The sequence below is a fragment of the Callorhinus ursinus genome, unplaced genomic scaffold (genome assembly GCF_003265705.2).
Source record: "Callorhinus ursinus isolate GAN/ISIS: 27379988/994484 unplaced genomic scaffold, GSC_fseal_2.0 scaffold5, whole genome shotgun sequence".
Lineage (NCBI taxonomy): Eukaryota > Metazoa > Chordata > Mammalia > Carnivora > Otariidae > Callorhinus > Callorhinus ursinus.
Genome location: NW_027397067.1, coordinates 62,645,393 through 62,672,508, shown reverse-complemented (window position 1 = coordinate 62,672,508; position 27,116 = coordinate 62,645,393). Strand labels below are relative to the sequence as shown.

The 27,116-nt window shown below is 39.2% G+C and overlaps 1 long non-coding RNA gene across 1 annotated transcript; it reads left to right on the top strand.

Annotated features, from left to right (window-relative positions):
- The first annotated feature begins 24,233 nt into the window (after window positions 1–24,233).
- On the top strand, window positions 24,234–27,004 carry LOC141372761 (uncharacterized). Its single transcript, XR_012378166.1, has 2 exons — window positions 24,234–25,797; window positions 25,853–27,004. It is a non-coding gene; the product is annotated as an uncharacterized lncRNA (long non-coding RNA).
- Window positions 27,005–27,116: the final 112 nt, after the last annotated feature.

The following is a 27,116-nucleotide window of genomic DNA, read 5'->3' as shown; positions in this document are numbered from 1 at the left end:
CACTGTGCCTCTCATGGGTGCTAAGTTCCGGCCATTCGGTCTCCAAAGTTGCTCTCGTGTCTGCCTCCTGCTTTGTCTCCCATCGTCACACCGTGCCACTGCTGGGTCTCTTATTAGCTCAAGTCTGACCAATGTCAGTAACCTGCTACCTTACATTTCTGCTTCTGCCTCAATTTTTACAGTTATTGTGTTTGGGCCCCTGCCAGTGTGCTCTTATCAAATGCAACTTGGCTTCCAAAGAGGACATAGAGCAGTAAAACAGGCTGGGAGCTAGGGTCGGCCACCTACTATGTGTGACCTGGGACTGGTTATTCACTTCGACTTCCTCATCCACACAGTGAGGAAATAATGCTTACCAGCAAAGTGCAGTGAGGAGCCCTACATGAAACAATCAATAAAAAGTGTTCTATATGGTGCCTGGCTCAGTTGAAGAGATTGATAAATTATATGTTTTCACCTGTTATTCATAAACTTAAGCTTGATTCTGTGGACTTCTTTAGCATATCTAAATCTTGGAATAACTTACTGCAATTTACTGTTTTCTGTTTACTGAGTCATTTCTGTCCACTCTATACAATCCAAAAAGCAAGGCTGAAGTTAAAAAGAATCAGTGATCAATGAAATGTTCTGCAGTGTATATACTACAGAGCCACACCCAAATAAACTCTCTTCTCTTTCTCCAACAGGTGACGTAATTTCTAACTTATGTACCGATGTGTATTCCACAAGTTCTGGCCAGGAATTTCTCCTTCTCTTTCCTTCGTTCCTTCGTTCCCTCGTTCCTTCCTTCCTTCGTTCCTTCGTTCCTTCATTCCTTCGTTCCTTCCTTCCTTCGTTCCTTTCTTCCTTCCTTCTTGTTTTCTGTGGTCATACGAGAAGCTTGTCAGATAGTAAAGGTGACATTGTTTTCCATTTACTTTATAGTACCTATAGAATTAGGCTGTTTCTTTCTTTATAAAATAGGGATAAAACTATAATTACCTAGTAGTGCAGTTGTGAGAATCAAATGATTTAATTCATGTAAAGCACATAGTTCCTGGCACATAGTAAGAACTCAATAAATGTTCATATATATTATTTATTGTTCCTTATCTTATTATTATTACATCCTTAACTAATTCAAACTCTATGGCAATCTAGAAATAGCATCAAAATGGACACATGCACATACATTTTGATAGTAATATCTGTATATATACATACATAACACATAAAAATATATTAAAGATTTTAAGTTAATTTTCTTTGATGTAGTTTTAATTTCCTTTGCAGAAGGAATTTCTCATATTTCCAGTAGATGATTGAAATGACTTCCATATCTCACCTGTTCAATTTTGTTCCATTTAACTGATATTTATTGGGTTGAATGTTCTGCATCAGACACTTTTGTGTGGTAATGGGCACCAAATGGCAAATGGTATTAATACATCCCTGCTCTTGTGGGGTTTAGAGTCTAACCGTGAATATAAATGTTAAACAAGAGATTACAAGTTTGATTAATGTTATGTTTGGGGAAAGGAATGGTACTGTGGGAAGGTGCAGCTGTCATCCATTGATTTATGAGTTTCCAGGCAATGCATATACTGAGTTATTTAATTCATTTTGATAATAGTCTCTCAGACTATCTCTCCTAAACAAGGAAACTTTTGCACTTCTTGCCTGTGTTGTTTTAAAAACAAAACCTTTGAGCAGTGGACTTACCCTGGCAATAAGACATTTAAAGGCTTAGGATAAAAGAACAAAGGTTTTGATCCAAGTTTACTCACACAATCAGAACGTACAAAGTAAATGAAAGAAATTCAGGCACAAATTTCTCACCACTGAATAATACTCTGGAGAGATCAGTGCACTTAATGAATGAATAAATGAATTCAGTAAGCAGAATAGAAGTTTAATTATGAGTGTACAGTCCTGAAATTCTTTAATTTTAGATTTGTCACATATTGACTTTATAATCTTTGGCAAGTTATATTTTATCTCTTTCACTAAGATTTTGCTCTTTCAAAACAGAAAATAATTAGAAGCAAAATTATGCGCCTTAAAGTTTACAAACTACATCAACTATTTTGAATGAAATTAGGTAATAAATGTGAGAAATAAAATTATGAAATTTTATAAATTTCACTTTTACTTGACATTTAAAATAGCTATGCTGCCAAATATTGAAGAAATAAACAATCCTTAGATATCATACCATATATTATATTGTTCAAAGGAGCTACAATCCTCTTTAAGGCAGAGACTATCTTATTGGTCCATTTTACTTAAAGACAATAAATAAATATCTTTGCAAGGAATGAAGTGATTTTATTTATAGTTAATTGAATAACTAATGAAGGACTTTTTCCTAATACATTTATGTATGTATGTATGCATATATTCGTCTACATACCCAAGCGGCCCGCCATGTGTTTTGAGTTTACACAGAGTTGACAATCATTCTTTCAAAAGCTCTTTTTGAGCATCTGTTGTATGCAGTCCTAGGCTAGGTGTGGAGAGGAGGCAAAGATGAACAAGATTGGTCCCTGGTTTCAAGCAGTTTACACTGATTATCAATTATTATTACAATTAAGATCATTCTCTAAATGTCATAAATTATGTGAGTCATTTGTTTGCTCAAAGACACTAAATTTTCATGGCTGAAACCATGTAATTCATGTAATTTCATGTAATTTAGACTACCACAGACTAGTGTGGGCCAAATATTTCTTCAAATAATTTTCAATTTTTACATTGCAATTCTTTTATAGTTGAAATGTCAGAATTTGAATTGTAGTACTGCCATCAGTCTAATATTTCTCTACCAAAGTCTTTGTCTTGGTTTCTTTCTTAATCTCACTCACTTTACTATATGTTCAAGTATATAAATATAGTTATAATTGTTTATTATTAAATCATAAGCTACCACACTTCCCTTCTTTATAATATATACTTTATACCTTATACTATGAGTGTGTGTGTGCACAGCACACACACACACACACACACACACGGTGCACACACACAAATATATTTCCACATCAAATATGAGGCTACCTCTCTACACAGGGCACAGTGAGATGCACAAAAATGAGTATGAGCAAACAAGTGCATAAGAGGGAGAGAGACAGAGAGAGAGAGAGACAGAGAGAGAGAGATTTACTGAGAACCTAAAATAACTGGCAAATAACACAATCTAGAAAGCCAATGAACTTGACTACAAGGTGGCTTTAAGCTTTTAGTCTTTAATTCCAGCTTATACACAATTCCTCTTCCCTAGAAAATAAGGTCATGAAAGTGTACTGACCAGTCAGTGAGATCATAAAGTCACTAAACCAATAATAGGAAAGGATAACAGGTAACTCAGCATGAAGAAAGCTAATGATTATGATGATGATGACAATAATAATAATAATAATAATAATATCCTGATACAAAAATTCTGAAAGCATAGACATCTGGATTAGGGAAAAGCTCCAAATACTTTAGAAGTCCTCAAGACATTCTTATTTTGTAATACAATACCATAATTATATTCATAATAATCACTTCAACTATCAAAAATGTTTTTACATTACATGTGGCCTTTTGAAGAAGAAATGTGATTACAATAATTCAGTGTATAAAGTTGTCCTCCAAAATAGTTAACATTGTTTAAGTTTGATCACTGCATAGGGAAAGTTCCATCAATCTAGACACCCTTCTGTGAAATACTTCATTCCCTAATATCTATGTAAATAAGACAATCACTCACTTTTCCTGGGCACTAATCCTACACATCTCTTTCTTTTTGAATCTTGGTAATGAGATTTATTTAAACAAATGCGATATTCTAAGCATCAATAAACAGAAAGATTTGCCTCTGCTGTGCAATGGGGTATCACTTTAAGTTTGCCATACTTTGTGAATGACAAAGTCTTTAAAAGTTCTTATCATACACATTGTATTTTGAAAGTTACTCCACAGTCAAGAGTATGAGTAGATCATATGATCTTCCATTTGTGGTGTGCAATTCCATTTACTCGAGGCTTTTTTGTTAATGTATCCAGTTTCTCTGAATGACTATAACATTTCTTGGCTAGTGATACCACCAGTCCTTCTGGAACTCTGAAACTTAAAAGCATAAGAATTTATACATCTTTTAAAAAAAAAAAAACATTATCTGGGGGCGTCTGGGTGACTCAGTCGTTAAGTGTCTGCCTTCGGCTCAGGTCATGATCCCAGGGTCCTGGGATCGAGCCCCACATTGGGCTCCCTGCTCCGTGGGAAGCCTGCTTCTCCCTCTCCCACTCCCCTGCTTGTGTTTCCTCTCTTGCTGTGTCTCTGTCAAATAAATAAATAAAATCTTAAAAAAAATTATTTGTTAGCCATTTGTATATCTTCTTTGGAAAAGTGTTCATGTCTTCTGCCCATTTTTTGACTTGATTATTTGTTTTTTGGGTGTTGAGTTTGAGAAGTTCTTTATAGATCTTGGATATTGGCCCTTTATCTGTAGTGTCATTTGCAAATATCTTCTCCCATTATGTGGGTTGCCTCTTTGTTTTTTTTTTTTAATTTTTTATTGTTATGTTAATAACCATACATTACATCATTAGTTCTTGATGTAGTGTTCCATGATTCATTGTTTGTGCATAACACCCAGTGCTCCACGCAGAATGTGCCCTCTTTAATACCCATCACCAGGCTAACCCATCCCCCCACCCTCCTCCCCTCTAGAACCCTCAGTTTGTTTTTCAGAGTCCATTGTCTCTCATGGTTCGTCTCCCCCTCCAACTTACTCCCCTTCATTCTTCCCCTCCTGCTATCTTCTTCTTTTTCTTTTTTCTTAACATATGTTGCATTATTTGTTTCAGAAGTACAGATCTGCGATTCAACAGTCTTGCACAATTCACAGCGCTCACCATAGCACATACCCTACCCAATGTCTGTCACCTAGCCACCCCATCCCTCCCACCCCCTCCAGCAACACTCAGTTTGTTTCCTGAGATTAAGAATTCCTCATATCAGTGAGGTCATATGATACATGTCTTTCTCTGATCGACTTATTTCATTCAGCATAACACCCTCCAGTTCCATCCACGTCATTGCAAATGGCAAGATCTCATTCCTTTTGATGGCTGCATAATATTCCATTGTGTATATATACCACCTCTTCTTTATCCATTCATCTGTCGATGGACATCTTGGCTCTTTCCACAGTTTGGCTATTGTGGACATTGCTGCTATAAACATTGGGGTGCACGTACCCCTTCGGATCCCTACATTTGTATCTTTGTGGTATATACCCAGTAGTGCAATTGCTGGATCATATGGTAGCTCTATTTTCAACTGTTTGAGGAACTTCCATACTGTTTTCCAGAGTGGCTGCACCAGCTTGCATTCCCACCAACAGTGTAGGAGGGTTCCCCTTTCTCCACATCCCCGCCAACATCTGTCGTTTCCTGACTTGTTAATTTTAGCCATTCTGACTGGTGTGAGGTGGTATCTCATTGAGGTTTTGATTTGGAGTTCCCTGATGCCGAGCGATATTGAGCACTTTTTCATGTGTCTGCTGGCCATTTGGATGTCTTCTTTGGAAAAATGTCTCTTCAAATTTTCTGCCCATTTCTTGATTGGATTATTTGTTCTTTGCGTGTTGAGTTTTATAAGTTCTTTACAGATTTTGGATATACTAGCCCTTTATCTGATATGTCATTTGCAAATATTTTCTCCCATCCTGTCAGTTGTCTTTTGGTTTTGTGGACTGTTTCTTTTGCTGTGCAAAAGCTTTTTATCTTGATGAAATCCCAATAGTTCATTTTTGCCCTTGCTTCCCTTGCCTTTGGCGATCTTTCTAGGAAGAAGTTGCTGCGGCTGAGGTCGAAGAGGTTGCTGCCTGTGTTCTCCTTTAGGATTTGGATGGACTCCTGTCTCACGTTTAGGTCTTTCAACCATTTGGAGTCTCTTTTTGTGTGTGGTGTAAGGAAATCATCCAGTTTCATTCTTCTGCATGTGGCTGTCCAGTTTTCCCAACACCATTTGTTGAAGAGACTGTCTTTTTTCCACTGGACATTCTTTCCTGCTTTGTCGAGGATTAGTTGACCATAGAGTTGAGGGTCCACTTCTGGGCTCTCGATTCTGTTCCACTGATCTATGTGTCTGTTTTTGTGCTAGTACCATACTGTCTTGATGATGACAGCTTTGTAATAGAGCTGGAAGTCTGTAATTGTGATGCCGCCAGCTTTGCTTTTCTTTTTCAACATTCCTCTGGCTATTCGGGGTCTCTTCTGGTTCCATACAAATTTTAGGATTATTTGTTCCATTTCTTTGAAAAAAGTGGATGGTATCTTGATGGGGATTGCATTGAATGTGTAGATTGCTCTAGGTAGCATTGACATCTTCACAATGTTTGTTCTTCCAATCCATGAGCATGGAAGGTTTTTCCATTTCTTTGTGTCTTCCTCAATTTCTTTCATGAGTATTTTATAGTTTTCTGAGTACAGATCCTTTGTGTCTTTGGTTAAATTTATTCCTAGGTACCTTATGGTTTTGGGTGCAGTTGTAAATGGGATCAACTCTTTGATTTGTCTCTCTTCTGTCTTGTTGTTGGTGTATAGGAATGCCACTGATTTCTGTGCATTGATTTTATATCCTGCTGCTTGACTGAATTCTTGTATGAGTTCTAGCAGTTTTGGGGTGGAGTCTTTTGGGTTTTCCACATACAGTATCATATCATCTGCAAAGAGTGAGAGTTTGACTTCCTCTTTGCCGATTTGGATGCCTTTGATTTCTTTTTGTTGTCTGATTGCTGTGGCTAGGACTTCTAATACTATGTTGAATAGCAGTGGTGAGAGTGGACATCCCTGCCGCGTTCCTGACCTTAGGGGAAAAGTTTTTCCCCATTGAGAATGATATTCACTGTAGGTTTTTCATAGATGGCTTTTATGATATTGAGGTATGTTCCCTCTATCCCTATACTCTGAAGAGTTTTGTTCAAGAAAGGATGCTGTACTTTGTCAAATGCTTTTTCTGCATCTATTGAGAGGATCATATGATTCTTGTTCTTTCTTTTGTTAATGTATTGTATCACATTGATTGATTTGCGGGTGTTGAACCAGCCTTGCAGCCCAGGGATAAATCCCACTTGGTCGTGGTGAATAATACTTTTAATGTACTGTTGGATCCTATTGGCTAGTATTTTGGTGAGAATTTTTGCATCTATGTTCATCAAGGATATTGGTCTGTAATTCTCCTTTTTAATGGGGTCTTTGTCTGGTTTGGGGATCAAGGTAATGGTGGCCTCATAAAATGAGTTTGGAAGTTTTCCTTCCATTCCTATTTTTTGGAACAGTTTCGGGAGAATAGGTATTAATTCTTCTTTAAATGCCTGATAGAATTCCCCTGGGAAGCCATCTGGCCCTGGGCTTTTGTTTGTTGGGAGATTTTTGATGACTGCTTCAATTTCCTTAGTGGTTATAGGTTTGTTCAGGTTTTCTATTTCTTCCTGGTTCAATTTTGGTAGTTGATACATCTCTAGGAATGCACCCATTTCTTCCAGGTTATCTAATTTGCTGGCATAGAGTTGCTCATAATATGTTCTTATAATTGTTTGTATTTCTTTGGTGTTGGTTGTGATCTCTCTTCTTTCATTCATGATTTTGTTGATTTGGGTCATTTCTCTTATCTTTTGGTAAGATTTTCTCTTTGTCTCTGAGACTCGTAAGTTTTACTATTAGATGTCAGGGTGTTGACCTATGTTTATTGATTTTGAGAGGGGTTCTCTGTGCCTCCTGGATTTTGATGCCTGTTTCCTTCCTCACCTTAGGGAAGTTCTCTGCTATTATTTGCTCCAATATACCTTCTGCCCCTGTCTCTCTTTCTTCTTCTTTTGGGATCCCAATTATTCTAATGTTGTTTCGTCTTATTGTATCGCTTATCTCTCGAATTCTGCCCCCGTGATCCTGTAGTTGTTTCTCTCTCTTTTTCTCAGCCTCTTTATTTTCCATCATTTGGTCTTCTATATCGCTGATTCTCTCTTCTGCCTCATTTATCCTAGCAGTTAGTGCCCCATTTTTGATTGTACCTCATTAATAGCCTTTTTGATTTCGACTTGGTTAGATTTTAGTTCTTTTATTTCTCCAGAAAGGGTTTCTCTAATAACTTCCACGCTTTTTTCAAGCCCAGCTAGTATCTTTAAAGTCATGATTCGGAACTCTAGGTCCGACATCGTACTAATGTCCGTATTGAGTAGGTCCCTGGCTGACGGTACTATCTCTTGTTCTTTTTGCTGAGGTGATTTTTTTTCGTCTTGTCATTTTGTCCAGAGGAGAGTAGATGAATGAGAGAACAAAATGCTAACAGGTTAACAACGTTCCCAGCAAATATACTCTATACAAATCAGAAAAGACCTGAAACCAGGGGAAAAGAAAGGGAAGGAAAGAAAAAAGAAAGAGAAAAGAAAGAAAAAAGAAAGAAAGAAAAGAAAAAGATAAAAACAAAAACAAAAACAGAACAATACAAAAAAACCAGAATATGATCAAATATGATCAGGCTAGTGCATAGATCAGTGCCACACACTAGATTTTGGGTGTATTTTGGTCTGTTAGAAAAAAGTGCCTCCTAAAATTTTAAAGGAAGAAAGATTTATATATGTACAAAATAAGGGTTGATACAATGAAGGGATGGAAGATGACTGTAAAGATGAAAATTATAAAAGATTTTATAAAAGGAATTGATAAGAAGTTGTTTGAAGAAAGAAAGAAGATTTAAAAAAAAAAGAAAAAAAAATGGAGAGAATGTGATCAGGCAGGAGACTAGAACAAAGCCATACATTAGTGACTTAGGGTATATTTTGATCTGTTAGAAGAAACTGTATCTCAAAATTTTAAAGAGAGAACAACTTATATATATATATGCCAAAAATAAGGGTAACTGCTATGAAGGGATAAAATATGACTCTAAAAATGAAAAATAAAAAATGTTTTTTTAAAAAAAGGGATTGATAAGATGTTTGTTGAAAAAGGGAAAAAGAAAAAATTAAAAAAACAGTTAAAAAATTAACTTTGAAAAACTAATGAATCATGGTAAAAAAAAGCCATGAATTCTATGTGCAGTATTCCCCTAGCGAGGGAGTTCTCCCGTTCTCCTTGATCGGTAAACTTGGTCTTGGCTTGCTGTCTGTTCGAGCTGATCTTCTGGGGGAGGGGCCTGTTGCCGTGGTTCCCAAATGTCTTTGCCGGAGGCGGAATTGCCCCGCCTTGTCGGTCCGGGCTAAGCAAGCTGCTTGGGTTTGCTCTCAGGAGCTTTGGTTCCCTGCAAGCTCTCGGTACAGCTTTGGAGGACTAGGGTGAAAATGGTGGCCTCCCAATCTCCACCCGGAGGAGCTGAGAACTCGGGGCCCCGCTCCTCAGTGTGCCCCCAGAGAAAAGCAGTCAGTCCCGTGTCCCCAGTCTCCGGCCGCACTCCATGCTCACCCGGCCTGTGACTGAGCATTTCTATCTCTGGCACCGGACCCCGTGCGGAGTCTCCAAACCCAGCAGATCCCTGCGGTGCGCTTCCGCGCCACTCCTCCCAGGGGGAGGGAGGGGAGTCTCCCCAGATCTGCCGCTTGTTGGGTCCCTGCTGGAGGAGCAGTGGCCCGACTGGGCCGCGGATCACAGTTTATGGCAACCCCGAGCTGAGAGCCCGCGCCTCGGCTCCGTCTCTGCAGCCGGCTTCCCCGCTCCGATACCTGGGAGCTCTGGCGCACTCAGGCACCCCCGGTCTTTCTTGACCCCGAGGGTCCTGAGACTACACTGTCCTGCGAAGTTTCCACCCCCCGCTTAGCCACTGGAGCGACGTCCCTCAGCGGAGCCGACTTCTAAAAGTTCCGATTTTGTGCTCCGCGGCTCTAGCACTTGCCAGAAGCAGCCGACGGAGGCCCCCTCCCCCGCCGTCTATCCTCCCGAATATCGCCTCGGATTCACTTCTCCGCACGTCCTACCTTCCAGTAAGTGGTTGCTTCTCTGTTCAGAGAGTTGTTGCTACTCTCTTCTTCGGTCTCCTGTTGAGTTCGTAGGTGTTCAGAATGGTTTGATCCCTATCCAGCTGAATTCCTGAGACCAGACAAAATCCAGGTCTCCTACTCCTCTGCCATCTTGCTCCACCCCCTCCGAAAAAATGCACCTCTTTGTTTTGTTGACTGTTTCCTTTGCTGTGCAGAAGCTTTTTATCTTGATGAAGTCCCAAAAGTTCATTTTTGCTTTTGTTTCCTTTGCCTTTGGAGACATGTCTTGAAAGAAGTTGCTGGAAATTTAAATCAAAAACACACTGAGATACCACCTTACACCAGTTAGAATGGCAAAAATTGACAAGGCAAGAAACAACAAATGCTGGAGAAGTTGTGGAGAAAGGGAAGCCAACCCTCTTACACTGTTGGTGGGAATGTACAGCCACTTTGGAAAACAGTGTGGAGGTTCCTCAAAAAGTTAAAAATAGAGCTACCCTACAACCCAGCAATTGCACTACTGGGCATTTACCCCACAGATACAGATGTAGTGAAAAGAAGGGCCACATGCACCCCAATGTTCATAACAGCAACGTCCGCAATAGCCAAACTATGGAAAGAGCTGAGATGCCCTTCAACAGATGAATGTTTAAAGAAGATGTGGTCCATATACACAATGGAATATTACTCAGCCATCAGAAAGGATGAATACCCAAATTTTGCATCAACATGGATGAAACTGGAGGAGATTATGCTAAGTGAAATAAGTCAAGCAGAGAAAGTTAATTATCATATGGTTTTACTTATATGTGGAATGTAAGGAATAGCAGGGAGGCCATTAGGAGAAGGAAGGGAAAAATGAAGGGGGGTGGGGAGTCAGAGGGGGAGACGAACCATGAGAGACTATGGACTCTGAGAAACAAACTGAGGGTTCTAGAGGGAGGGGGGTGGGGGGATGGGTTAGCCCGGTGATGGGTATTAAGGAGGGCATGTACTGCATGGAGCACTGGGTGTTATACACAAACAATGAATCATGGAACACTACATCAAAAACTAATGATGTACTGTATGGTGACTAACATAACATAATAAAAAATAAATAAAAGTTTGTTTTCCCACAAAAAAATTAAAAATTAAAAAATTTAAAAAATTATCTAATGTCTGTTTTTATTTTAATTCTTTACACAACCACCAAGTTTGATTATAACTTGGTGGCTTATTGCTTACGTTTTTTAAATTTTTCTTTTTTTCCTTTCTTCTACTTCTTTTTTGACCCTAGTCATTTACATCCATTCCTCCTTCTTCTGTGAACCCCAGCTGCGCTTGGTACAAACCGCACTAAGGGTAATGGTGGTGGGATTCCATTAGAGTTCCTTGGCCTTCCTTAGCCAAGAGCGGGTCTAAAGCCTCAAAGACTGAAGTGTAAATTTGCATAAATGAGTCATATAGGAATGCAGAAGATGCAGGTTTTATACTCTCCACAAGGGACACGATAGGTAATATTTTGTCCTTCATGTGCTAATTAGGTGATTATCTTTTATGAGTTATTCCTATTCTTCCCTTAGGGCAGATGGCTTCCTTCATGCAAGAAGGAGAGATTTCTGTGAAAGCTCTTGTTTCCATAACCGTTATTGTTCCTAATCCCAGAGAAAATAGACTCATAATCTCTCCCATCATCCATATATTAAACCTTGAAAAAAAGTAATTGGCCTTGTGCTGGAGTCACATGGTTCTTTCTGAACCAATCACAGTAGTTGCAGAAAGAAGTTGATCTGATTGGCCAGTTTAGCGCTTGTCCCCACCCATGGTGAGAAAGAGGCTGATTAATGTTTGCTAGCTGGATCACAACCACATAGAAGTGTTGAGCTAATTACTGATGTCCATTATAGGGACTATATATACCAGGGCACTATTTTAGTATAGACCTGGCTTTGTTTGTAATATTAAACTCACAAATTCTACATTTAAAAAGTGCTATCTTGTGTCAAATGTCCATTGTTTAGACCTACAACTTTGTAGTAAATGCTTTTCTAAATGGAACATGGTAAACTGTCACCTTGCATGCGGGTTGACTTTTTAAAAAATGGAAGCCTGTTGATAGTGCATAACAATGACTAGTAACAACACATAAACAAGGAACATGAAAATCAAGATCACATAAGAGCAGAATCATATTAACAGTAGTGAAATCTATTTTAAATCCATTAGAAAAGCTTCAGTAAGTACGAGTAATGAGTTTTAAAGCACCTGGGTCAGAAACACCAAACAAGCTGCTAGTTCACCACCCAGGATTCATTAATCATTTATGTTGCCTGCAAAACTGGTCTGTTAAAATGGGCCGTGCATGCAACGGAGGAGATGCTGATCCATGAACTTTTCAGACATGAATACTGCACAGATGTTAACTACCAATAACAGCTTCAATAAGAAACTGAAGATTTTTGATACGACCAGGAAGAAAAGATTCGGAAAAATGACTTCTAGAATATTCTAGATGGACACATATTTCTCCATTAAGGTTCCAAGCAAAATAGTCAGATGCTCAGCACAGAACTTCACGGAAGCTCTCTTTTCTGCCCTTTAACTCTGATTTGCTGGTTTTACAGATGTACCTCCTCACTTCGTAAACCACAATGACCCATTCCTCTGGCCACTAAATTCCTGCAGAGACTAGGCACCTGTGTTATGTCTGCATGCTTCAGCTATTAGCCGTTGATATCTGTGCTTACTGGGAGTCAAATGTGTAATGTGTTTGTGCCTGAACCTGGTTTCGCCAGTTCACCTATTACTATAATAAAATAATTAAATATTAACAGACTGAAGTAATATTCATAGTAAAGGAGAGTTGTTTATGTGAAAATTTGGTTAAAAACATTGTAAAATCTTGGCTAATACAGTTTTTTAAGTGCTGTATAATTACGTGCGTGCATGGATTTTAAAGTGGTTACTTTGGCCATCTTGTTTTCCACTCAGACTCATTTTCCTCCATTTTTCACTGTGATACCTTCTGGTGCCCCCCCTCAAATTCACTCATTTCTTTTTCCCATCTTCTTCAGTTCTTTGGGAGGCTGACTCATAAGGACTTATTTATCAATGGACTCCCCTGATCTCTGACTTCTGCTTGTTTTGGTCAGTGAGAATCACTGGCAGGAGATCAGAGTGAGGGGGGTATTGAGTATTTCTTGCCCCGGTTCCTTCCCGGTGGGATCAAATTAGGTTGACTACACTCCTGGACCAAAATTCCCATTTTCTGACAGGTAGCCTTCTCTCTCTGGCTCCTGGTAACTACTCCTTCTCTTTTCCTGGCACACCTCCAGGTAGGAACTGTCATCAGATTTTACCAGCCCTTTTGTACTACATTATCCCTGGTGTCTCCTCGTACTTGGCCCACATTCTTATTTGTAGTCCCTTTTTAGAACTCACCTTGACTTACCCCATTTTGAACATACTGGCTGTTTCCTGCCAGTGTTCTGGCTAACATGCTGGAGGAGTGAAGAGAATGGCTCCTGACTCAGGACAGTCCTGGATGCAAATCTTAACTCTTTTCCTATAGTAAGTGGAGAATGTAGAGCACCATTGGTTCTTCAAACTCCACATTCTTCTTTATAAAAATGTAGATAATAATAAAAGCTACTCCAAAGATGCACAATCTCCTTCCACTGCCATAGCAAATATCCATTATTTACAGCTTTTTTAACTCAGTGTCTGGCACATACTAAATGCTTATTTAAGTTTTGATACATGAAAAAATTATTTTATGAATGAAAGACAATCTTTTCTTATACAGACTCACTTCTTGGTAAATTTGGCAGTCGTTAATGAGATAATTCCTCTAGAATGTTTAGAAAGAATATTCCTTGAGTGAGACCTTTCACTAATGTCTCATCCTATTGGTTTAGCACACAGTCTAAAATAAATCCTGCAAAACTGAAATGAGCTAAAGTAAAAGGACACAAAATGGGTCATGAAGGTATGCACTATTTTGGCTTTAGAGCCATGTGGGCTAGGATTTTAAAATGTCTGGCTTCCTAATCAAATAGACTTTCTATAAAATGGCACATTTGCTAATTATCCCAGTGTGTCTGTAATGAATATTAACAATTTGCTATCTAACACTTATATAACCTTATACAGTGCTGTGTGCCAGGCTTATTCAGATTATTTTATATATATATATATATATATATATATATATATGTAAACTTATGACCCCCCAATGTAGTTATCCTTTTATTATCCTCATTTTACAGAGAAGGAAACGGAAGAACACCAAGGTTAAATAACTTGCTCAATGGCCAATACATGTTGAAGTCAGACCCTATACACTTAACTACCAGCTTGTAGTTGCCGATAGCAGAGAAAAAGTCATGTGTTTACTACACTTCCTCTTTTAGGTCACACAGAAAGGCTGCATTTCCTAGATTGTCCTGCAACTAGATGTGGCCCAATAACTGAGTTCTGACCTGAGGAATGTAGGCAATAATGATGTAACCCCTTTCCAGGCATGGCCTTTGAAATCACCCGATACAGTCCTCCAGCTCTTCTCTGACAGCTTAGGAAGCCAGGGCCTCCTCAGGGGACCACTACAAGATGGCAAAGGGCTGCCCGACCTATTTTCAACTGTGACATGAGTAAGAAATAAATTTTGATGGCATTATGATTTAAGGGTATATTATCCACTAAGACGTAGCTTAGTGTGTGCCAGCAAATAATTGGTCTTTTGAATCAGACTGCTTTAAAGTAAAACAACAATATATGACATTGGCCTCATTGTTAGGCAACAATAAGGTCAATATGAGAGATGAGGATATATAAGAAACTGGTTATCCGTTTTATACTGTGGAAGAGCAGCTGGGAAAACTGTTGCCTTTAGTAGCTTGGGAGACAAAGTAAGTATCTTTAACTTGTACTTTTAGAAGAAGTGTATGAATAGGATAAGAGAACTTGTGTCTATTAGCTGCCTTGGCAAGGTTATTACCAAAAGAAAAAAAAAAAAAGTCAGAAAAGAGCTGGCTAGCATGTAAATAAAATTGAAAGAGAATAGATTCTGGAAATTGGGGTCTTGCTGTGTTAGAAGATGCCAAATAATTAAAGATGAGATTTTAGAAAACACTCAAGAAAAGAATCAGACTTCAAAGGTTATAAAACTCCAAAAGAAGGCGTGGTCTCTAACACCCACATCAGATTGTGTCCAAGGAGCATAAGGAACAATGAGGAACTTCCCTGCAGAGAGAAGCAGGGGTGGTAGAAAAAAATGGTCAAATCCATACCCCCTAGGAGTGGAACAAGAGTGTGGGTCAGCAGAACAAAAGGGCACACACACTTATTCTTGCAGCCTTAACAACTTCACGTCCTCAAATTGGCTGCTGGCCCTGTTCTATGGCCAGGTACAATGTGTCAGTTTCACAGAAATATCTCCGCATAAGTCATTTAAAAAAGCTCTTTTCATCTCAAAAATGCCAACCTGATAAAAAGAATAATAGACAACAAGATCACCATGGACATCACAATAATTTCAAATATCTCATGGCCGTTGCTTTTTGAAAAACTATAATTGCTATTTCCTCATTTGGGAAATTTCTAGTAATTGTCAAAACACTTAGGGAAACTGAAATTTCAATGAATATGAAAGTGACACTGGAACAATAGTATTGATTTCTGACTGGCAGTTATATCCCTATGGGCTTACCCAAGTTTAGTTTCTTTGTGAGAGAGTAAGCAGAACCTTGCCTGTTGGATTTAGGTATTCAGAGCAGTGTGCCGGGGATGGAGAGGTGTCCTGCAAAGAAGAAATATGGGGGGGTATTTCTCTACTACCAGTTTTACTTAAATGACTGGTAGATGCATTGTTTCACATTAAAACAAACACGTTGTACTGTGGATTAGATTGGAACATTTAGATGAATTTTTGAGATAAGATCTAGAACTACAAATAAATTTATTTTTGCCTCATCAACAGGCTTCACTTGCCCGGGGCTGAATCACTTGGCAGGGACGAGTTTGTGAGTCTGAGTTAGCCGAGAAGCTGGGAGGTGAGAGGGAACAGAAGGAGAGAAGGGGTGTAGGAGGCATCCTGCAATTTAACAAAATGGGTTTTCATGCTTCTTGATATTTAGATCTGAAATCCTGGTGGTCTTAGGCCACTGGAAAGAAGAGCAATTTCAGGTCTAGGACTTCTGAGGGGTGAATGTTGCAAGTAATTGGGATGTGTAATGTCTCCTGGCAGAAAGAAGGTGGAGAAACAGGACTCCCTCTGCTCTTTATCCTTTTTCATTTATTTCCCTTTCTCTCATTAAGCCCTTCAATTCAATTCAAGTTAACATAATTCAAGACGCTACTACTCCAAACAAAGGTATATTTCTTTACAGGTAGATCAGTGGGTGGATGTATGGATAGAAAGATGGGAAGAAAAAGAGAGGCACAGAGAAAGAGATTCCATGAGTTCATGATTCCTTACTACCTCCAGCCTGCCCGCGTCTCACGCACGCTCCTGCCACAGTGGTGGCACCAGACCAAGACCGAGCTACTCGGGGACAACAACAGGACATTGTGTCACAGACAGAGGGGCACTCCATAATTTTTTTGGAGCTGGTGAAGTGGAAGAATGGGGATTTGGGTTGACTCTTTCCTATCCTGGGATGAGTCTGTAGAAAGGAGCCCAACAAAGAGAACCCAGGGAAGGCCGAGCCTTTTCGGGGCTCAGATCTAGATGAGCCACAGTCCAGCTGCAGCCCTGTGTTTCCTCCTTTCTTTCCCTGCTTCAGTTAGTCTGAGTTGAGTTTCTGTTTCTTCCCATTAAAAGATTCTGGGCTAAAGCAGCACAAAAGGGAATCTACAAGAACCGGTGGTGCAGAGGGAACAAGGGATATGTAGTTCTAAAGTAGCCATTACTTTTCCAAATGGCCTTTTTCTTGGTTGAGCTGACTGTGATTGAAAGTAAAATCTTGAGTCATGTCCTAGGTGTTGAGATTTTATTAGAATGCGAATAGGCTTTAAAAAAACCCAACTTACTGGTAATTTTTTTGAGGTATATAAGAATATAATTACATATGTTATAATTATATTTAATGCTATACTTAATTATAATTATACTTATTTTATATTTATAAATATAGCATATAATCATATTATAATTAACACATAATTAATAATATCAATTAATGGTTATAATGGTGTGATTAATTAATTATTGATATATAATATTAATAATTTATTATATTATTGTATTTTATGTTATATACGCACATATACATATATATCTCCACTTTATAAGCATGATGGCTGTGATGTCAAAGAATTTCAGAGTCTTGTGGATATCTTCAAAAATAGTTCTGAAGGATTTGGGTCGCAGGAGAGACCTAATAGGCCTGAGATGCCAGGATCTGCCAAGGCGGGGACAGCAGTCTTAGATTATGTCTGGCCCCTTTGGCTTTAGGAATTTAGAGAGTTCCTAAAGTTAGGAGTCATATCTTAGTCCTCTTTTTACCTGCCAAAACAAGCTCTGCAGTCCTACCAGATCCTTCTTCACCTATGAATAAATCTGTATATATTTTGAAAAAAGGCGCTACAACCGTGTTGTTTTAGAGAATTTCTCCTGGTCACACCTTCTATTTTTCATTAAAACGCTCCTGTTCAATTCTGGGTTCTTGTCCCATTGCCTCATATCTGGTTTCCACCTTTCTGCCTGGCTCTTTACTCTGATACTTTATTAGGACCGCCCATATTAATCCTGGCTGTCCGCTGTTTGTTGCCTTTCTAACACTGAAGCTCTTCCAACTTCTTCATCGCATCCTCGTTCCCAGAATAAGCCCTCATCAGACTCTGCTTGCTGAAGGAGAGAGTTTGGACTCCACTTTCTGTGCTGAATATCTTTGTTTGACCTTCAGTTCCATCTCTGTGTGGTTCCACCATGTTGGAAGCCTCAGGGGGCTGAATTTTACAGCTTCCAAAAACTGGATCCTTTCTTCTCCGGCTTCCAATTAGGATTGGCCAAGGGGAAGCCCTTGTGAGAGAACAGAGAGCAGTGGGAGACCTGAGTCAGATAATGACCTCCTGGCTTCTCTGGGGTCGCAGTAGCAGGTTGTTCCCTCACTGCTGAGGTCATAGGTCCCGTCAGGTGGCTCTCACATGGGGCTCTCTCTGGGTCTGGTAACCTGTCCCTCCCACTGGCCCTACAGGCCCTGCACTTTCTGCCCTACATGCGTCAAGACCCCTTGATGGTTTCCCTTAATTCCACCTACACCTCTGTATAAGGTTTCCCTTTTGAGTCTTCTCAATTACCTCATTAATGTGCGTCATCTCTCTCCTGCAAGGACCTTGATTAAAACACCTCTGGTTCCTAGAGTGCTGCCCTGAACTTAGTAGGACCAGGGGGCACCAGGACACCTTGAAGTCCATTCCTGGAATCGCCACTTATAAGGTAATTATTGAACAAGCATGCCCTGGTTACTTGTTGTATCCTGGACACGTTGCCTTTGTCTTTAATCCCTGTCCTCAACAGAAGATGCCATGACAGGAATATGGAGAGCTGAGCCTATGGAACAGAGGGAGAAGCCCTGGGGGCCTTTGGGAGGCTGAGACTGTGAGCCACATTTCATTGGATGAATGAGAGGTTGCAGCACAGACAACAGGGAATTATACATACAGGCAAAATACACAAATCAGAGAGATGAACCTGTTGTGGAAATTTCTAGCACATGTGTAGACTTGGAGGTATGCACCTGGAAGTGGGTAGCAAAAGGAGGGGCTTCAAAAGGTGGGCCGAAGTCGTATTGCAAAGAGTGCATATTCATTCATCAAATATCTATGTTTGATAATACATTATATTATGAATTTGTGGCTCTATTCTATAGGACTCTAAGAGTGGGAGATAGGATTGGACACAAGACTTAAGTGACCGTATACCTGCAAAAGTTAAAAAATTGTTGCCATCATGGAATACATGATATTTCATTCTTAAAATTAACTAAACACAGCATATCCTGTTACATACTTCACAATAATAAGAGAGGAAAATAGGAGTCATTTAAAAGTTCTGGGGAGTTGCTTGTTCAGTCGAGAATACTATCTCTACAGCAGAGAGACATGAATGCTTTCATAATTCTAAACAGAGGACTTGACGTCCTTACCTCGTGGGACCCACAGGCCATGCTTGCCTCCAGAGGGACTGGCGGTGTCCTATAGGATGATCCTGTGCTCTACATCTTCCTGTCACACTCCATCCCTGGATCACATCACTTTAGCCTAGCGGGCCCTAATTATGTCATTTTTCCTTCTCTCGGTCAGAGCAATTGCTCCTCAAGGTTCTTTTCAGAAACTTCATGTTTGACTTCAAGTGTTTTCAACCAGATCCCCCTGGAACACTCTATCTCCATTAGAATCTCCTCCTTTATGTGAAGCGATATTTTTCCTTGCCTTCTGAGGGACAGAAAAAAAAGAGTTGTCTTCAGAATTCTTGAAATTATCTATTTATTCCCTTTGGAGAATGGATGAAATATTCCTATGCTTCCAACCTATTCATGACTGATAGAAGTGTTGTGAAACAGTCGTGTTTTTGTAGTTTTCCCTCTTTTCCATGCGTCCAACAATATGTGCATTTTACACAGATAACAAGCTTAGAAAAGTTAAGTGAGTTGTGAGCAGTCACATAGAACACGAGTAGCAAGACAGAAACTCTGGACCTTCCAAACATGCCCATGATCCCAAGGTGAGACGGACTAGTGCAGTGGTTAATAATGCAAACACTGGACTGGACTGCCTGCCTTGAAATCCCAGCAGGGTGACTTTAGGAACGTTACTTAGTCTTTGTGCCTCAATTTACTCATGGGCAAAACAGAGATTATAATAGTATGTACCACATAGGGGCGATTTGTGGATTAAATTAAAGCCACATGTCAAATGCTTAGCATTACACTCAAATTATATCAGTTATTACCAATATTTTGATTGACAATGTCTGACCACCACTCTTGATCTTGTTGCTTTAACTCTCCTTTACAGGAAAGCTTCCTGAAAATATTTCCCATCACAAGGTATGACTTTCCTCTTCTGTTAAATCCCATGGTTTTAAATTAAAACATGCCTCTCACATGGCACTTTAAAAAATGATCTAGTTTCTGGAATTCTGTATATTGGGATGTTTTCTCTATATGCCATCTCTATCTTCTTACAGCCCATTTCCCCATCAACCCAACTGTACTTTGTCTTCTGCCTCCATCATACTCCGGAGACTTCTGCTAAGTTCCTGGATGACTTCATGCCGACAAATTCATCATCATTGGGTACCAGTGGAAAAAAACCATATTAAGAGTGAAGGAACTAAGGACCCATAATCCCAATAGCTATGCAGTAATTATATTTCAGCAAAGGATGAGGATATTTTCCAACAATCATGGCTAGGAATTCCCAGGAAATAATGGGACATAAGGATTGTTAAATGCAGGGACGTTTTAGAAACCCAAGCATAGCAAATTATTTAGGAGTACTTGCAGACAATTTAACAGTAAGTATTTCTAGTATAAGGAGTTTGCATACTAGGACCCAAATATCATGTAATTTTTGTCCATATGGATCTGAGGGCCTATTTGTGGTGATTAGAAGAGCACATTCCTTACTGTGTATAATTTCACCCTGTAAATACTATCTTGATATTTCATAGTGGTATGAATCAATGAGGCAAGAGCACTAGTGCAGATCAAGCTACTGAAATTTTGAAAATGTAAGAATGAGGGAAACGTAACACAACATTTTGAAAGACAAGCAGCAGTATCATGTCCCATCCCATTCCCAATAAGGGAGTATCTGAAAAAAGAAGAGTTTAGCTATTTTTCCTTTTGCACTTTCAAAGGTGGGGATACAAACATATATATTTACCTCCTTCCTTACTCTTTTTATAAAATCTCCCTATGTATAGCTGTTTGGTGTTAGGAAACCCAGAAGGAATATTTTCAAGCTTCTTTAAAAACTGTGCTCTTTGATACTTTATTTTAGTGTCTCAGTATGTAGTTTTGGATCTATCAACTTATCTCCTTGTTCTCAGATGTAGAGACCAAAATTGGAAATAGCCTCTTGTGTTTGCTCACTCTATTCTTTAAGTCCTAAGGTCCTTTAGGGCAAAGAGAATATCCCTATTCTGTGGAAGGGAGAATTATGGTGCTTGTAAGTGCCAGTACAGAAATCCTCATCCATCCTGGGGGTTGTGTCCCTGAGAAGCACCAAGATCCATCCGAAGTTCAAAGATAAGATCATACAAAATAGGGAATTGGGGAAAAATGTTTTTAAACATAAACATCCCCAGAAAGCATCCACTTATAAAACACTTATGTTTCTCCTGGTAGCCTTCTCCAGAATCACCTTCTCCAAGTTGATTTAGGAAATATCCCTGTGAAATTGTGATCCGCTATGGGAAGAGTCTCCCATAATTCTATGTTATGCTGACCATACTGAGTAAAAATATCCATCTAGACTTTATTGGATTTAAGTTAAATGTGTTTGCGATTACATCTCTTCTTACCTTATTTTCTCAAGACAGAAAATGTCCCTGTGCCTGCCTGTGATTTTCACACATTGTGGGAAAGCTTATGAGTACTCTTCCCTGGGGCTGACATTCTATCAATATATGCAGGAGTTGATTGTACACAGTCCTCAGGTCCTTGTCTCCCTCCCCTCTCCCGCGGGCCCACCAACCAGGTTTACACAAAGAATAAGTGGTAACTATTGACAAATTAGTCTGCTTCAGGGTTATAATGTGAAAAGAAAAATACAAATGCCAAAGGGTTATATAGCTTTAAAATTGTATGGACACACATTAATCTCCATGATCTCCCAAATGCAGAGGCCAACATGGTGATTAATTTGGGGTTGCTGTACTCACATTTTAATAAATTGTAAAATGGCTGACTCACTTCTCCTCCCTTCCTCCTGTCTGTTCTTATTTTACGATGAAAGTGACAATCTGGGGGAAATCTGAGTTTCACTGAACGTCTGGTGTGGGTCGCCAGGAAAAAATAAGGCAAGAGGACATTTACCAGGTGTCAATGCTCATTTATGCACAACCACAAGGATATATTCTATCTTTGTTAGAAAATGGTGTGGCTGAGTATACACACTGATGTAAGAACTTTTTGTTCACATCAAAATGAGCCAATGTGTACCTGTATTCAAAGAGAGGCGTCTATGTTGCTCTTTGAGAAAGGGTAGTGTGGTACTATTACAAAAAATTTCCTTGTTCAACTTATCTCAATACGTCTTTGAAGAGGTGTTATGTTGAAGAGAAAGTACATATAAAAATAGGACAGGTTTATGCATTCCATCCTTGATAATGGAATAAATCTTGGGCTTCAGTGTGGTAAGCTTGATGTTCAGTGAGCCTGAGGGGAGTTCTGCCCATGAGTCTAGAAACCTGATTCAACTTATTTTCCAATGTGTCTCCAGCTCTTATCATGGTGCCACGTAACACATATCCAGTGCTCCACAAATATATTTAATGAATTAATGAACTCTCTTATCCACCCAAGCCAATTGCTCATCATGTAGGCTTGATGCACATGGACTCAGATTTTGACTTCATTCTCCCACTAGCACCGGACACCTGCCCTGAACCCTTTCAAAGAGGGATTATCAAACCATCTACCTTTTAACAGCCTCCTCTCTGGGGGTTGAACCCTGTCCACCATATACTTTCCTAATAAATAGATTTTTTATGATTGAGATGCCCCAGATGACTTTGAATACCATTCATACTCTACATCTGTGCCTCTCATGCCTCATCAACAAAATTTGAATTCATTGGATGTGGGGCATACCATCTAGGTTTAGAGAAACGTATAAACTGGATATCTGGGATGCCTGGATGGCTCAGTCGGTTAGGCGTCTGCCTTTAGCTCAGGTCATGATCCCGGGGTCCTGGGATGGAGCCCCGCAACAGGCTTCTTGCTCAATGGGGAGCCTGCCTCTCCCCCTACTTGTGCTCTCTCTCACTCTCTCTCTGACAAATAAATAAATAAAATCTTTTAAAAAAGCAAACAAAACAAAACAAAAAACCGGATATCCATCTTAGTAGTCAGTGCCATAATGAGGACAGTTCTCCCTGCCTCGATCCGTACTTTCATTAAGAGCTGGTTCCAGCTTGTCTCTGGGCCAGAACTCTCAGAGTTATAAAGAGCAGAGAGCAGAAAAGGACAATGGGTGGGAATTAGAAGGAAGCATATTTTAGTTCACCATCAGGACAATCTCTCTAATGGGGTTAACAAATTACCAAAAACCTTCAAATATAAATTGCATGACTATGTATTAGGAGTGCAGTGAAAAAAATTCCTATATTCATAACAAGATTTGTGTATACAATATCAGTGGCAAATGGTTCCTCTCCTTTCATCTTCCTTCTTCTTTTTTTCCCCTCAAATTTTACCAGCTAGATTATGAAGGTCTTACAACCTCAGGGTGGTGCAAGTTGATGGTTTAATTTTTAAGCTTAAAAAAATAGTTACTTTTTATGTGTTAAGCATGAGTTCAGATGAACTGCATCTTAGAAAAAGTAGGAATGGTTTTAAAATCACTCTCAACGCTAATTCTAACCAGCAGCGCATCTTTTGACAGATTTATTCACTGCCCTGAACATGAAAATTTTATCTAGAAATGGGGATAAAAAAAGTGACCTGTCTGTGTATACACACAGAGAGACACATATACAGCCTATTCATATATACATACATATACTGTATATGCTAGATACACATAGTTTCTCACTTAAGGACGTTTTTGTATGTAAGTTCACATTACGCCACTTCGCTTTTACAGAAGACCTGCACTGGTACCTGCTTTCACTAACTGAAAGACATCTGAAGAGAATTTTCACTTTTATGGGAAAATAGCCCGAAAGTGACCATAGGGTTCAGGGTTGGTTTGGCAGCAGCTGTGTTAGAGGTAGCTCCACCCCAAGTAGCCACAGTCACCCCACCAAGCTCCTTCCCCAGGACCTACACTCAGTGTCCCAGCATCAACTGCCAGAGTTCTGACCTGTGTCTGTGAGCATCTGTGCTTTACCTCGATTTATTTCGTGCATCATTAGCAAGATGTGTCCTAAGGTATCAGAAAAGCCTAAGAGAGGTGATTTTGGGGGGGGGCGGGGTGGGAACACTCAAAAATGTTCCATATAAATTCATGGTAATTGTTTCTTTGCTTCACATCATTTCAGTTTGCAAAAGGTTTCATAGGAATGCTCTACTTTTGGAGAGTAGGAGAAACCCTATATCTTAAAATATGACGTTTCTTTTCAACAGGTAGCTGGTAGTAATGGTTAAGTTTTATTGTCCCCATATAATGTGTCTGGCTGGTACCCTGTTTCTTACCTCATTACACATTACCTCTTTAATTGTCACCGTACTCTGTGAGGAGGAACTATACAGATTAGGAAAACAAGGTTTAGAGCATGGAAATTTTCCCCTAATAGGGCTAATAAGTGGCACAGTTGACATTGGAATTGACAACATCATGACATGGGATCTAGATTTTTTACTTTTAAAGTGATACACTTAAAGTTGCAGGGTACTACATGGAATGCTATCATCATGATTTTCTTCTTAGAAAAAATACCTACAGATGTTCACTCTCAATCTATTAATGATGCAGTGGGTGCTGTTATTTAATTAATCTTTCCTATTCAATAAATACCTCTTTGTCTCAAATTATGCAGTCCAGAAAGGTGAAAATGAGTTGGTTAATAACAAATCAGCCCATATGGTTATGGTTTATGGTTAGCATAAATCTAAGCAGGACTCTCTCTCTCTCTCTCTCTCTCTCTCTCTATATATATATATATATATATATATATATATATATATAATTTTAGTGCCAACAGTTTTTGTGGGTGAGTTGTGCAAAGTGTGATCAATGTCTGTTATATCTGTCTCAATACTGGGTATACACCTTTCCACAGTGTTTGGGCAAGAACTCTGGACATAAGATATTTCTTCTTACCTAGGTATGGAATGTGTTGCTTTGGGAAGGCAGGGCTGTGAGGTTGTAAATGTATTTATTTTCTTCCCTTGAAAACTTTATGTAGTCCTTGAGAGGTACACCGATGTATCCCTGAAAAGTTGAGTTTAAATTTAACTTTTTGAGAATAAAATTGATTTTAAATGCTAATCATTCAAGGGAATTCTCATGAATTTCATGGAGCAAATAAATTATTTCCTTATTTTTATTTTGAGCAAACCTTCATTTTCATATATCTGCTTTGCTTTCCCTGTATCTGTAGCCATCTGCTGAACTAGAGTGAGGCTCTACTGAGTCACCTCCCCAACACTCATGCCAGGTATAGACATGTATGATTTCAAAAATAAACCAGTGAACACCAAATTTGTAAGGTAAGTTTCCAAAGCCCCAGTATCTCTGTTAATTACCTCTACTGTTTAGCTTTGGAAAGTAATCAAGAGAGATTAGTTGAGTTCCTGCTATCATGAGAGAATCGTGGATGAGCTTCCATTTCATACGAGCAGTAAACAGGCTGGAAAGAACACTGGCTTGGCAGTTTTGATCAGCAGGCTGGAGTCTGCTTTTCTCCCAAATGAGTTGACTTTGGTAAATTGCTTAGCTTCCTTGGGCTCAGTAGGCTCATTGGGAAAATGGCAGTAAAAACGTCTTCCCTTCCTACCGCACAAAGTTCATCAGGATCAAATGAGAAATGATGTGTGAGGGTATTTATAAAGCACAAAGGGCTTCACAAATTTAAGTAAGTTTTACAGTAAATCTAATTAGGTGTGTGGTGCCTTAGATACTCTGTCGTCTTCTTTCGGAAGCATTGGCAGCAAAGATGAGTCATTAAAAGAAATGCTTTAATAATAATAGTAGTAGTAGTAGTAGTAGTAGTACTTACTACACTCAATAAATATTCCTACTTTGGCCCCCTAGAACAAATCGGAACGCAGATCCCACTGCCACTTGCCTGTAAGCAATGCTTGCAGTGCATACCCTCTCTTCTCGGCTTATCCCTTTCTTTTCCTCCAGTCGTTCCTAGGTTCTTATGCCTCATGCTTTTGACTGGTTGGCATTCCACCCAAGGTTACTGGTTTTGATATCGTGTCCTGCTTTATAATTTTTATTAAACTGACTTGCCTTCAAAATATCATATGCCACATTCTCAAAACTCTGAATACGTAACTAGTTTATTAACCTGACGAATAGCAAACATTGAACAAATTCCTGTAATTGAGCTGAATTGACTGAAGTATAAATGGGAGACCTTGACTTTGATGTCACTGTATCCTAATGACATTCGGCATGGTTAGAATCTTCAGAACTTTTCCCCAGAGATGAGAAATGAAAATTTCACTTTTTTTTTTTTTTTTTGGCTAGTAGACTGTTTTGTGTAACTTAAAACTTGGGCTAAAAATTGATTAGTTGCCAATATTTAAAAATATGAAAATATATCATAAAGTTCCATGTTTCTGACTTCTCCTGAAATATCAGAGCATGCCGTGATATTGGATCCTCTGTAGCAAACATAGCAGTGCATTGTGGGGCGGCGGGGGGGGGGCATAGGGAGGGGAGTGTAGAGGAGGGAAGCTGGTTCCTTTAGAAGAATAAGCTGTATTCAGTACTAGGATCCCCACCAGTTCCACTGGATTTATTTATGTCATCTTGTACAGCCCCTGTAGGACCTGAGTTTGTGACTCTCGATAAACCCACAGAAATAACCTAATTTAATCTTATCTCATAACCAGTTAGTCATGGGTGAAATCATGGACAGATGGTTTAAGGTGAACATATGTTGTTGATCCATTTCTCTTATTTCATTAACCATTTGCCAGCATTTTAAACAGTCTAATCATATGTCACAAACTATAACTGGAGCAGCAGTTTATAAGGGGAAAATCTAGAGTTTTGTTGAACTATATTATTTTCAAATTTGAAACGAAAGCTGCTTTGAGTTTTGATTGGCAGATCAAAGTAGAATTTTACCAGCTCAATAAATGTGAGTCATAGGCATGTTCCAAACTCCACACCTACCACATTCCTGTGATGTCAGAGTACCTCAAAGGGCATCTCTGGTATGGGGGTTTTTACAAAATACGGTTACGGAAAGTAAAATGCCTCCCATGAAATGTCACCATAAGTGATATATTAAAGACAAGGAGGAGAGGACTTGGCAACTTGACACTGGTAGCACCTTAAA